Here is a 15,344-nt window from a genome sequence, read left to right on the forward strand (position 1 = left end):
ATTCATTTATTCTTGTGTTTCACTTTGCATGTTTTGACTTCCATAATAACTAGGTTATTCTTTTGGAATGACTAAGTTATTCAAACCATCCACAGTCAGTCATATGTTGGAAGTAGATATGAATCAAGACTGTCATGGGTTGGATTGTAGAGGTCCAAGTTGGTGGACAAAGTTGTGCTATAAAAGTCATGAGTGCTCATAAGTTCTGAGTATTGGATTCAACCCGCGCTCATTTGAATCACTTCATGGATTTTATCACGAGTGATCATGAGACGATAATATCTTATATTCTTCAAACCTAGAGATATGAGTTGTTACTATGAGTTGGTTGTACATTGATTGCACGAAAACACATTTGGTAACTCGGTGTTATAAAACGTGCCTTTGTGTATGATTCAACAAGTAGCAGAACAAGCCATATGAGTCGAAGTTTATCCATTCCTTTTACCTTCGGGATAAAAGCAATATTTGTGGGCCCCTCGATGATTTAATGATGACACATATGAGTGCTTGGCCAAGCCAGGACTGATTTGATTCATTCAATCAGTCAGTCGTCATGAATCGGAAATCAGGAAACAACAAATGGACAGAGAGAATGATTATAATCCATGTCTCAATCCATATGATATCTTGAATGGAGGAATATATGATCCCTTATCTAATGGACAAGTTCGTTGACAAGATCAGAGTTCGACAGCGGCTTTAAGAGCTACGATTGCCAGTTAGGTTTTGAAGTCATACTCAATAATATTTTTAGACTTATCCAAGTGGGAGACTGTTGGATTAATGTCTAAGTCCATAACTATATTTGGTATGTACTTGACCCGACCCGACATGGTCCATTTGGGTTGCACTTCACCAACACAATTAATATGGATAGTCTTTTGAGAATAGTATATTTATGATTAATATTAATATAAGTTCTAATATATTAATACGAAATCATATAATTTAATTAGTATTGATCAATAATTAATTTATAATTAATTAAGTGATCAAAATGAACTCATTAAATATGGACTCTTATATATATGGAATGGGCCAAGTTCATTTAGGTTGGGCTAAGCTTTCATGGATAGTCCATGGAGCGTTTAACCCATGGATCGTATGAAATGAAAGGTCATGGGTTTAACCCTAGTATCCATACTATATAAAGATGTCCTTGGTTGGTGAAATTGGCACTAGTGGTGGTACACTAAGAAGGGCTAGCCGATTTCACTAGAGAGAACCAAGTATCCATATTCTCTAAAGTCTTCCAAGGTGTTTTGGTGATTTGTGATTCAATTTGAGGCTTCCACACTATTGGGGCTAAGCTCTTAAAGCTTGAAGAAATCAAGCTTCATCAAAAGGTATGTCATCTAACTAGTACTTTGTAGTATAAGAACTTCATAATATGCTAGTTAGGATTTAAGCCTTGGAAAGTTCTTATTTGCATGTGTAATAGAGAAAACATAGATCCAAGGTTTATAGGGTTGCATGTACACCATAGGAGTGTTAGAATGCTCGAAACCCAACAGTGGTGACTCTGTACTCGGACAGCGCTTTGTGATCTCAAAACAATTTCCTTCGGACAAAACCTAGTACCATTACCACTAGAGTTTAGTCTAATGATTGACGAGACTAATTAATAGTCTAGCTATTATTACTATTATATAAGCGCGACACAATACTTTTCACCCACTATATACAGACGAGGCCAGACATGGAACACCGGTGGGCAGGATCATTTTGGCATTAAAGCACTTCTGAATCCAGCAACCCAAGTGGCCCTCCAAACCGGAACCCCCGTACTGCAAGTGGTTAAAAATATATTATAACGACATTATATAACTCATAATAATAGCCTAAATACTTATTTTGAGGTCCTAATAACATTACTATATTAAAACATAAGCTATACTAAATATAGGGTAGACATAGCTCACTTACAGCAGGTTTTCTCGAAAACCAGGCTCTGCTGGAGCAGAGTTTCTGAGCCGAAAGGCTCTTTTCTAGGGGCTTCGGGAGCCTCGGGGCTTCCTTCGGGTGCTAGGGGGTTTTGGGAGGCTAGAGAGAGAAAGTAGAGAGAGAAAGAGAAGTTAGGAGGTGTGAGAAATGAGCGTGCCCCGACACCCTTTTTATAGGCTGGAAATCACCAAAACTTGTCGAGTTGGCCTCCAAACCATCGAGTTCCAGGCCAGGTGTCACCATCTGGTGGCTAGCCTTAGGGAGGAAGCAATGGCCAGGATTGCGCCACGTCACCTGATTTCGCACAACACCCTCCCGACTTAGAAAAATCTTAACTCTCGCATACGAGCTCCATTTTTGATGTTATTTTTTTCATGCGTAGGTAAGAACAATATCTACAACTTTCATTTAGATTCCGTCGGCTAATTCTCTGCTGATCTTAAATTTAACAGTAAGAGGAGATTAGACGGTTAAGTGACCGCGGAAAATTCATAACTTCTTCATACGAACTCCATTTTCGTCTGTATTTTTACCGTTGAGTTCCTATTAATGAGATATTAAACTCTCATTTAGGTCGTGTAAGCCAAAAACCGCTCGAACTAAAATTCGAGTTTCGGGCCGTGCACTGCTATGCCAAATCTTAGAAAATTCATAACTTCCTCATACGAAGTCAGATTTGGGCTTTCTTTTTATGGATGTTCTCGGTTTAACATATTCTACAACTTTGGTTTAGATTACTAAGGCCAAAAAATCCTCTATCATAAATTCACTATTTTACGTCTCCTGGTGTCGTGCCGGTTTCGTCGTGAAACTTCGACGGGCCATAACTTCTTCGTTATAACTCGGATTTCGGCGTTCTTTATATGTACATAACCCTTGTAACATATGCTACAACTTGGTTAAGATTAATCCTTATAAATAATATTCCATTAAAAACTCATTTTTGATGCTTATTGTCTCTAAATTGACTAGCGCGGATCTACGGGCGTTACAATTATCTCCCCCTTAGGATGATTATGTCCCGGAATCATCAACGAAATTGGACTAGTATAATGACTCCATACGTTATCTCTTCATCCTAGGTAATAACTGTAACTTCTATGTTGCTTCAAACGAGGATCTAACTCTTTGACTTCTTGACTGCAGGCGGCACTCGATCTCGCTCTCTGTCTCTGTCTCATGTTAGACCTTTAATCATGACCTTCGATTCACAATCCTGATCCTTATTTGTAACGACCCAATTTTCACGTCCAAAAATTTCATTTTTAAATAAATACTTTGCAAAACATTTGTAAATAAACATCGTTTGATCATATCATTTCATAAAATATATTTCGTTTCTGAAACCCAAAACATGAAATCAACCATAATGTCAGAGTACAAATCCCAGTATAATCTCATAGTGCGGAAAAAAAGTGTGTGTATGATGTGCTGCTACCGCGCCAGCTCCTTCCCCTTCGATGAAGAGGTACCTGAAACCAAAACAGTAAACTGTAAGCACGAAGCTTAGTGAGTCCCCCCATCGTACCTCATACCATACAATCACATAACATACATACTGCCAGACAATTCTGGAGTGCCCGACCTACCCAATACGGCCATTCTGGGGTGCCGACCTACCCATGCGACCATTCTGGGGTGCCGTCCTACCCATGTCAAGCCATTCTGGGGTGCAGACCGACCCATGTCAAGCTGTTCTGGGGTGCTGACTACCCTTCGGTCCTAACAACCGAACCTCGGGGACTATTCCACCCCTACTACTACTACTACTACTACTATCACATATCATAGCATAACAGATTATCAGACATATCTGGGGTGTCTGAACTACCCTTCGATCCTAACAACCGAACTCGGGGAACGTTCCCCCTCCTACTACCACTAACACATATAACAAATCATACCAGCATATAAACATATCATCTCATACTGTCAGACGTATCTGGAGTGTCTGACTACCCTTCGGTCCTAACAACCGAACTCTACTATTCTCGCATATAACATATCATGCTAACATACAACATATCAGGTAGTAGCAAGCCTAGATGATATCACAAAGACAATCATCTATCATACGACTCCTACTGGTGGGCCGACATTGTTACTTTAGACCCCCCGCTACTAGAAGGTAACTCACCTCGTAGTAGCTGCTGATCTGTGGGAAAATCCTCTGACTGTTGCTGCTTCGGAAATCCTCTGGCTATAATTCCCACAAAACACTTAGTCATACACTGCTAACTTCTCTTAGGGTAAAATGACCATTCTACCCCTGATACCAAGTCCAAGTCGAAGTCAAAGTCAAAGTCAACTTCCAGTTGACCTGACTCGCCGAGTTGGCTCGCCAACTCGCCGAGTTGGCTCGCCAACTCGCCGATTCCCTATCCTTCCATTTGTCCTTATACCCGTCTCTACTCGTCGAGTGAGGCGATGACTCGATGAGTTTTCCTTCTAATTGAACATCGACTGAATCTTCATCCGACTCACTGAGTTGTATGAGCAACTCGTCGAGTTCATCTTCAAATGATAAATAGGTCCTGCCCTTGACTTGCCGAGTTGTATGAACAACTCGTCGAGTTCCTCTTCATCCATAAGAAGATTGCCTTGGACTCGCCGAGTCTGCTCATGCACTCGCCGATTCCCATGAATTTCCAAAACATTGGCTTAGTCCAGAACGTTGGGTCACTCCCTGGGACTCCCTAAAAACCTTTCCACAATCAACTGGGTCCTTTTGACCCTCAACTGATATGGGACAGAAACCATGGACTCACCGAGTCCAAGAATGGACTCATCGAGTCTGTCACATACTTTCACTAAATCTTCGATTTCTGATGTACAACTCTTGATCAAAGGATAGATCTATGCTTCTACAATCGATCTAGCACGTAAAGTTACAACCTTTACGTGCTTGCATGGGACTTTGAGCTTAAAAGGTCCTAAAACAAGCTCTTGGGTTGCATGGAGCCTTTCTTGGGTGGAGAAGCACCCACTTTCTGCCTTGTGACCCCTCAAAGGTCCTAGATCCGACCCTTTGTCCCCAACCATGCTTGCATTCATGGTTGGCTAGCTAAAATGGCTTATAAAAGCCCTAAAGCTACACAAAATGGGATCTATCAAATGGAAGAGCAAGATACAGACTTTTTTACCTTCAATGAGCTAAAAATGGTGCACAAACTCGGATCCCTTTAGCCTTCTCTTGCTCCTTCAAGCTTTTCCTTCCTTCCTTGGATCACAAGAACACCAAAATCACTCCAAATGCCTTAGATTGCTTCAATAACGGGTAGGGTTTGCTATGGGGGTCTTCTGGGAGCAAATGGGACGAAGGAGGCCGAGTTAAGGTGTTTAAATAGGGTGCAAACTCTCGGATTAGGGTTTTTGTCCAAACATGGCCTACTCGCCGAGTCCGGGACCCGACTCGTCGAGTCCACTGCTTAAACCCCGCGACTCATCCCGCTTCTACTCGGCGAGTTTGTCCTTCAACTTGCCGAGTCCAAGGCCAAAATGCAAAATATTTTAAGGAATTAATAAAAGAATACGTACCAAGAACCAGGTGCTACAAATCTCCCCCACTTATTTTAGACTTTGTCCTCGAAGTCTGCTGTTCAATCCTGAAACAGCTCGGGGTAATGCTCCGTCATCTCATCCACCGGCTCCTAAGTCCACTCCGACCCCTTCCGGTGCTGCCATTGCACCTTCACGAGCTCCACCCTCTTGTTCCTCAAATCCTTCGACTTCCGGTCGAGGATTGCCACCGGTCGCTCAATGTAGTTCAGGCTGCCATCAACCTGAATGTCCTCTAAAGGCACCACTGGGGAGTCGTCCACCAGGCACTTTCGCAGCTGAGAAAGATGGAAAGTGCTGTGTATCTGACTGAGCTCAGCTGGCAGATCCAGCCTATACGCCACCTTGCCCACCTGGGCTATAACCCTGAACGGTCCGATCTACCTGGGGCCCAACTTGCCTCGCTTCCTGAATCGGATAACACCCTTCCATGGCGATACCTTCAGGAGAACCATATCCCCGACCTGGAACTCCAGGTCTGATCGACGCTTATCGGCATAACTTTTCTGCCGACTCTGAACAGTCTCCAATCTGCTACGAACCTACTGAATCAATCCTGTGGTCTTGAGCACCACCTCGGTACTCCCGATGACTCGCTGATCGACCTCGCCCCAGCAAATCGGGGTCCTGCACTTCCTCCCGTAGAGCATCTCAAAAAGCGGGCGGTCAATACTTGCATGGTAGCTGTTGTTATACAAAAATTCCGCTAATGGAATATACGTATCCCAACTGCCACCGAAATCTAAGACACATGCCCGAAGCATGTCCTCGAGAGTCTGGATAGTCCTCTCGCTATTGCCGTCCGTCTGAGGGTGGAAAGCGGTGCTAAAATGGAGACGTGTACCCATCTCGTCATGAAACCGCTTCCAAAACCTGGAAGTAAAACGAACGTCTCGATCCGATACTACTGAAATTGGCACTCCAAGCCGTGCCACCACCTCACACACATAGATATCGGCCAGCTTGTTGGCCGATATGCTCTCTTGAATTGGTATGAAATGCACGCTCTTGGTCAATCGATCCACTATGACCCATATCGAATCAACTCCACGTGTGGTCCTGGGAAGCTTAGTGATAAAATCCATCGTGATGTCTTCCCATTTCCACAGCGGGATATCCAACGACTGCATCTTGCCGTGTGGTCTCTGATGTTCGGCCTTGAACTTCCTGCAGGTCAAGCACCGCTCCACGTACCATGCCACATCCCGCTTCATGCAGGGCCACCAATAGTCCAGACGAAGATCCCTATACATCTTCGTCGCCCCGGGATGAATGGAGAATCGAGATTTGTGCGCCTCCTCCATCAGAACCTAGCGCACACCCCCGTGGTACGGCACCCACACCCTAAGGTGTAGTGTTAGTAATCCTCTGCTATAATAGTCGAAGGAGGAAACCTGCCCCACAATCCGCTCACTCATCCGATGTTCCTCCTTCATGGCCTCCTGCTGGGCCTCCCGAATCTGCTCCAAAAGTAGAGTCACCACCGTCATCCTCAGGTAGATATTCCTGATCGGCGCTGCCTTGCGGCTAAGCGCTTCGGCCACCACATTGGCCTTCCCCGGATGGTAAAGGATCTCGCAATCGTAATCCTTTACCACGTCCATCCACCGACGCTGCCTCATGTTTAGATTCGGCTGATCCATGAGGTACCCCAAACTCTTATGGTCCGTGTAGATTGTACAACGAACCCCATAGAGGTAATGACGCCAAATCTTTAGGGCAAACACAACAACCCCCAGCTCCAAATCATGCATCGGGTAATTCGCCTCGTGAGGCTTCAGCTGCCTCAACGCGTAGGCGATGACATGCTCTTTCTGCATCAGCACTACGCCCAAACCTGAGATGGACGCATTGCAGTACACAACAAAATCCTCCATGCTCTCTGGCAGGGCTAAGATTGGCGCCTCGCACAATCTCTGTCTTAGAGTCTCGAATGTGGCCTGCTGCTCAGGCCCCCAGCAAAAGACCACGGCCTTCCTTGTTAGCCTAGTCAGGGGCACGACTATCTTGGAGAAATCCTGAATGAATCTCCGATAATAGCCGACTAGTCCTAGGAAACTCCGAATCTTAGATGGAGACTTCGGAACCTACAATCTCATCACGGCCTCCAATTTGGCTGGGTCCACTGAAATCCCGTCCTGGTTGACGAGATGCCCAAGGAACTGCACTTCGCGCAACCAGAACTCACACTTGGAGAACTTAGCATACAAGTTCTCCCTCCTCAAAGTCTCCAGAACCTCCCACAGATGCTCCCCATGCTCCTCCTGCGTCTTGGAGTAAACCAAGATGTCATGAATAAACACTATCACAGACCAGTCTAACATCGGTCTACACATGCGGTTCATGAGGTCCATGAATGCGGCTGGAGCATTGGAGAGACCGAAGGGCATCACCACAAACTCGTAGTGTCCATAACGCGTCCGAAACCTGGTCTTCTGCACATCCTCCTCTCTGACCCTCATCTGATGATATCTTGAACACAGATCAATCTTGGAGAACCAAGATGCTCCCTGTAGCTGGTCAAAGAGGTCATCAATCCTCGGGAGTGGGTAGCGGTTCCTCACCGTTACCTTGTTCAGCTCCCGATAATCTATACACATCTGATGTGACCCGTCCTTCTTCTTTACGAACATAATTGGGGCTCCCTAGAGTGAACTGCTCGGTCTAATGAACCCCTTGTCTAACAGCTCCTGTAGCTGTGTAGAAAACTCCTGCATCTCAGGAGGAGCCAACCAATACGGTGCCTTGGCTATTGGAGCCGTACTAGGGACTAGGTCAATCCTGAACTCCACCTGTCACTCCGGGAGTATCCCAGGAAGCTCTTCTGGGAACACATCTGCATAATCTCGCACCATCGGAACCTTGCTCACCGTCGCCTTACCCATCTATCGGGTGTCCAGAACATACGCGACATAACCTGCACAACCCTGCTGAAGGTAGCACCTAGCTCTCGCTGCTGAACATACCGTTGGCCCTCGTTGTGGCCTCTCGCCTTGAACTACCAACTCTCCCCCACTTGGGGTTCTGATCCGCACCAGCTGTTGTGCGCAATCTATCACTGCCCCATTGGGGCTCAACCAATCCATGCCTATGATCACCTTGTTCCCTCTCAATAGAATAGGAACCAGGTCTACCAGGTAGCGCTCCTCGAATAATCTCAACACACAATCTCGGAATACCGATGACGCTCGCACCGATCGGTCATCAGCAATCTCTACCTCTAAAGGACAATCCAACATGCCCGAAGGCTCAGGAAACTTCTTGCTAAGCGCAAGGGAGACAAATGATCGGGTATCGTCCAAATCAAAAAATACTTGCACCGGTATACCATTCACTTAGAACGATCCTAAACAGAGCACATACATCATATATCAAAATCACAGCAGCGAATCATAAATCATAAATAAGAAATCATACCTGTCACCACATCGGGTGCAACGCGTGCCACCTCGACAGTCAACTGAAATGCCCGACTCCTCACCACTGGATCCTCTGCCTTGCCCTGCCGGCCATCTGTAATCCGCAAGGTCGCTGGAGCTGGCGCCTTCACTGGCGCTACTGCTGCTGCTGTCAACTGGGGGCAGTTGGCCTTCTTGTGGCCCCTCTGATTGCAGTGGAAACACAGCTACTCAGACGTCTGAATAACTGGGGTAGGGGTGGTACAATGCTTGCTGTAGTGCCCCATCTTGCCGCACTTATAGCAGCCCGACGACCCCAATCTGCACGACCCCTCATGTGGCCTGTCGCATTTCCTGCAATGGCCTTGTCCTGATTGTCCTTTCGGCCTACCATCTGGTCCCTTGGGCTCCTTCCCCGAAGCCCCAGTCGTCTGCCCCTCCTCTTCTTTCCTCTTCCGTTCATGCTCCATATCAATCTCCCTCTCCCTAGCCTTGGCAATCATGGAATCCAGGGTAGGACAAGCTGAAAAACTAACATGCTCCCGAATGTCGGCTCGCAACATTTGATGATAGCGGGTCCTCCTCATATCCTCATCCCCTGCCTACTGGGGCACCAACAATGACCTCTCCTGGAACTTGGTGGTGATCTCCGCCACAGTCTCCGTAGTCTGTCTCATGTCCAAAAACTCCCTGGCCAGCTGCTGAAGCTCTACCGCTGGCGCAAACTCTGCTCGGAACCGGGTCAGAAAATCCGACCATGTCATAGCCTCAATAGCCGAGGCTCCCATAGAGTCAGCAACCGACTCCCACCAATCCCTAGCTCGGTCCCTCAAACACCCTGCTGCAAATCATACCTTCGACCCCTCAGGGCAGAAGCTGGTCAACTGCGTAGACTCAATGTCTGCGATCCATCGTCTGGCAACAATGGGGTCCTTTGCCCCGTGGAAATCTAGTGCACCATTGCCCCTGAAGTCCTTAAAGGACAGTGTGCGGGATCGTCACTGGCCAGACGCCATATCACTCCTGAACGCCCTGAGGTGATCCTCCATCAGCTCAACTATCCCTTCCTTGATCGATCCGAAGATGATGGGGGTCGACTCAAGGATGCCTCTGGTGATCTCTGACGTGATGAACTCGCGTAGCCTCTCATCTACTGGCTCGGAACCTGATCCCGAACCCGATCCCTCTTCTGAACTGCCAACTGCTGGCCTCGGACGTAGTACCACCATTCTGCAATACATAATAACAACCGTTAGTGATACCGATACATCTTGAGGGATCACATCCTCTACAAGTTCCCTGGTCTTGTCCCGTCCTTCCTCAGTTTGGGTACGGATCCTCTGCTTTTAGTAGTACGGGCCCATACTACCTTCCACATCTATCCATACCTTCCTCGAGGACTGCCTTGAATCCACCAGATCCCTTTTACCACTGCTGATCACTGCTATCCTAATCCTAGGATTACCCTAGGGAAAATCTCTCACTTCAACCAATCCGGTCCTCAGCTGCTGCAGGCCTCCTTGTAATGCCAATTAATCATTACCTAAATACCATCACATGCGGTGAGGCTCGGATAATCCTTCGAGTAAAAGACTCGTCCCTACAACGGTTAGACTCAAACGAGAGCTGCGCAATAGGGTCAAATCCAGCACTCTGAGATTATTCAACACTGACCACATGTGACGTGACATATTCACCTAATGGCTAACTCCCATCACTCAGAGTCCCATAAAGCACAAAGCAACCAGCATTCGGATGCATGAAAACTACTCAAGCAAATCTGTTCTCATAGTGAGAAACTGCACTAGCATACAATGCTAAGCTCATACTATCAAGCATAACCTAAACAGGCTATCCTACTGCTGTCTACTCAATACTAGCATGCAATTCACATAAGCTGAAGCACATAAAGCAGGCACATAAGGTATCATTCCTAGATCCTTAGACCTATTCTAGCATGCTGTTTTACTGAAACTGATAAACATAGTATAACATTGTATGGGTACTCTGGGGAATATTTACTTGAGCTCGGCCGGTCGCGCACATCACACACTTGTTCTTTCTCCAAAAACTCTTCTGTCTTATTCTTTATAAAACGATTTTCTTATAGAATCTTTTAATCCCTTGATTTGAGTCCAGACACCCCCGATGGTGTGTCCGAATCCCTCAAATCTGGGCTCTGATACCAACTTGTAACGACCCAATTTTCACATCCAAAAATTTCATTTTTAAATAAATACTTTGCAAAACATTTGTAAATAAACATCGTTCGATCATATCATTTCATAAAACATATTTCGTGTCTGAAACCCAATATATGAAATCAACCATAATGTCAAAGTACAAATCCCAGTATAATCTAATAGGGCGGAAAACAAAGTGTGTGTATGATGTGCCGCTACCGCGCCAGCTCCTTCCCCTTCGATGAAGAGGTACTTGAAACCAAAACAGTAAACTGTAAGCACGAAGCTTAGTGAGTCTCCCCATCGTACCTCATACCATACAATCACATAACATACATACTGCCAAGCAATTATGGGGTGCCCGACCTACCTGGTACGACTATTTTGGGTGCCGACCTACCCATGCAGCCATTCTCGGGTGCCGTCCTACCCGTGTCAAGCCATTCTGGTGTGCTGACTACCCTTCGGTCCTAACAATCGAACCTCGGGGACTATTCCACCCCTACTACTACTACTACTATCACATATCATAGCATAATAGATTATCAGACGTATCAGGGGTGTCTGAACTACCCTTCGGTCCTAACAACCGAACTCGGGGACCGTTCCCCCCTCCTACTACCACTAACACATATAACAAATCATGCCAACATATAGACATATCATCTAATACTGTCAGACGTATCTAGAGTGTCTAACTACCCTTCAGTCCTAACAACCGAACTCTACTATTCTCGCACATAACATATCATGCTAGCATATAACATATCAGGTAGTAGCAAGCCTAGATGAAATCACAAAGACAATCATCTATCATACGAATCCTACTGGTGGGCCGACATTGTTGCCTTAGACCCCCCGCTACTAGAAGGTAACTCACCTTGTAGTAGCTACTGATCTGTGGGAAAATCCTCTGACTGCTGCTGCTCCGGAAATCCTCCGGCTATAATTCCCACAAAACACTTAGTCATACACTGCTAACTTCTCTTAGGGTAAAATGACCATTCTACCCCTGAGACCAAGTCCAAGTCGAAGTCAAAGTCAAAGTCAACTTCCAATTGACCTGACTTGCCAAGTTGGCTCGCCAACTTGCCGAGTCCCTATCCCTCCATTTTTCCTTATGCCCGTCTCTAGTCGTCGAGTTAGGTGATGACTCGACGAGTTTTCCTTCTAATTAAACATCGACATAATCTTTATCCGACTCGCCGAGTTGTATGAGCAACTCGTCGAGTTCATCTTCAACTGATAAATAGGTCCTGTCCTTGACTCGCCGAGTTGTATGAACAACTCGTCGAGTTCATCTTGATCCATAAGAAGATTGCCTTGGACTCGTCGAGTCTGCTCATGCACTCGCCGTGTCCCATGAATTTCCAGTACATTGGCTTAGTCCAGAACGTTGGGTCATTCCCCGGGACTCCCTAAAAACCTTTCCACACTCAACTGGGTCCTTTTGACCCTCAACTGATATGGGACAGAAACCTTGGACTCGCCGAGTCCAAGAATGGACTCGTCGAGTCTGTCACATACTTTCACTAAATCTTCGATTTCTGATGTACAACTCTTGATCAAAGGATAGATCTATGCTTCTACAATTGATCTAGCACGTAAAGTTACAAACATTACGTGCTTGCATGGGACTTTGAGCTTAAAAGGTCCTAAAACAAGATCTTGGGTTGCATGGAGCTTTCCTTAGGTGGAGAAGCACCCACTTTCCACCTTGTGACCCCTCAAAGGTCCTAGATCCGACCCTTTGTCCCCAACCATGCTTGCATTCATGGTTGGCTAGCTAAAATGGCTCATAAAAGCCCTAAAACTACACAAAATGGGATCTATCAAATGGAAGAGCAAGATACAGACTTTTTACCTTTAATGAGCTGAAAATGGTGCACAAACTCGGATCCCTTTAGCCTTCTCTTGCTCCTTCAAGCTTTTCCTTCCTTCCTTGGACCACAAGAACACCAAAATCACTCCAAATGCCTAGATTGCTTCAATAACGGCTAGGGTTTGCTATGGGGGTCTTCTGGGAGCAAATGGGACGAAGGAGGCCGAGTTAAGGTGTTTAAATAGGGTGCAAACCCTCGGATTAGGGTTTTTGTCCAGATAGGGCCTACTCGCCGAGTCCGGGACCCGACTCGTCGAGTCCACTGCTTTATCCCCGCGTCTCATCTCGCTTCTACTCAGCGAGTTTGTCCTTCAACTCGCCGAGTCCAAGGTCAAAATGCAAAATATTTTAAGGAATTAATAAAAGAATACGTATTAAGAACTAGGTGCTACATTATTGGAGACTCCTTCTTCTTCTTAACAAACTTAAGATAAGTTATTTAATTTCTACAATGGGCCGAGTTGTCATATTATAATGATCTCTCATCGTGTGCTTAGACTCATATCTCTTAGAGTCAAATTCAAGAACAGAATATACCTTCCTTCATGTTCTAGTGTGATATAATCATGTCATAGCATGTATCACTTCTAGCTACAAGCTTTTTTAACAACGAGCGCGATAATTCTATTTATCGCTTCGGTTATCTCTCACTTCAATCTTCTGGATTAAGTCAGATGTTACATCGAACTTGGTTCTCTGAACCACGTAACACTCTCATCTTAGTCGGACTCAATGTGATATGGCCACTAGCGTCGAAATAACAACAATCTTCTTAGTTATTACCGTAACAATGGTATCAACATACTTGAATAAAACGAAATCAATTACTAGTTTCTTGGTAACCTTGTGACTTTCCCTGATACAAGTGTGAGTCATGTTCTTCCGGTAGTATAGGCCTCTACTACTATTCACACCTACTTATACTCGTCCCAAGTACTGTCTCGCAGTTTTCCAAGTCACCATCCGAAAAAACCACACAACAACTTAACACATCAGATAGCAAAATAAAGGTTTTATATTATTCCTTGAAACGATTACATAGGTGTTCAAGTTCACCCTAGACTATGCCTCTACTAGGCTACATCATACGAAACTATGGCTACTGCATAACCCGATCTTCGGATAAGAAGTCCTCATCCTTGATTCCTCGCGTTGTTGTTTGCTTCATCGAGGATCATATGGAATGCCCTTGGTTTCAGCGGTGCTTCTGGCTTTGCCTCTTCATTTCTCTTTGAGCAATCTCTAGAAATATGCACTTCTTTGTTACATCCGTAGCATGCCTTTTTGTTGGACGTGCAATTGTTGGCGTAATGCCCTGTCTGTCCACATTTGTAGCAAGTCATCTCCTCGCTACACTTCCCGAAGTGTTTCTTCTTACACTTCTCGCACCACTTAGCTTCTCCTCATAAAAATTTTGAGAATTTGCTTTCTTTGGTGGTCTTTGAAGATCCCTCATGCTTCCTTTTCTCACCAACGTCGACCTTGTTGGCGGCTCTACTCTTGATCATCTCTTCTACAGACTTAGCAGCCTAGATAGCCGCCTCAAGAGTAGGTGCCTGGCGTACTGACACCACATACTCCCATGGAAGTCCCTTGGCGTACTTGTCGATTTTCGTCAGCTCATCTGGGACAAGACGCAAGGCAAACTCCATTTTCTCGGTGAAGTTGTTGGTGTATTCATCAATCGACATGCTTCCTTTCTTCAAGGTTAGGAATTGGTTCTCTAGTTCGAGCAGCTTTTGGGCTGAGCAGTACTTGTGTTTGAATTGCACCAAAAACTCTGCCCATGTCAGTTGCAGGGGCTCATTGGGGCTTAAAGTCTTCCCTAGGGTGTTCCACCAACGAACAGTGCCTCCTCAGAACTGGCGTATTGCGAATGTGGTCTGTAGTTTGCCTCTGCAACCACACATCATGAAAGCTAGCTCCATCACCGAGATCCAATCCATAACTCCAATTGGATCCTCCTTTCCAGTGAAAGTCGATGGCTTGCAAGTCAGAAAATATTTGTACTTGCATCCATTCCTCTCGACTCCGTCGTCTTGAGTGTTCCTCCTAATCACTGGCGGATCGGCTTGACCAACGGTCCTACTGTAGTTTCCCTCCTCAGACTACCCATCGTTCAACTCAGGTTGTTTAACTAGCATCGTAGTTTCCTCTCGATTTTGTTGAAGCGAACGTCTTGTTTCCTCCATTTTATGATCCAACATCATTTGGATAATTGCTTGTACTCCGACCATCGTGATTGGCTCATGAGCATCTACCACAACCGATATTCGGTCAATCACCGGGGGTTGATTCTGTTGGATATAGTGTCTAAGTCCATAACTTTATTTGGTATGTACTTGACCCGACCCGACATGGTCCATTTAGGTTGCA

The sequence above is a fragment of the Lactuca sativa genome, chromosome 2 (genome assembly GCF_002870075.4).
Source record: "Lactuca sativa cultivar Salinas chromosome 2, Lsat_Salinas_v11, whole genome shotgun sequence".
Lineage (NCBI taxonomy): Eukaryota > Viridiplantae > Streptophyta > Magnoliopsida > Asterales > Asteraceae > Lactuca > Lactuca sativa.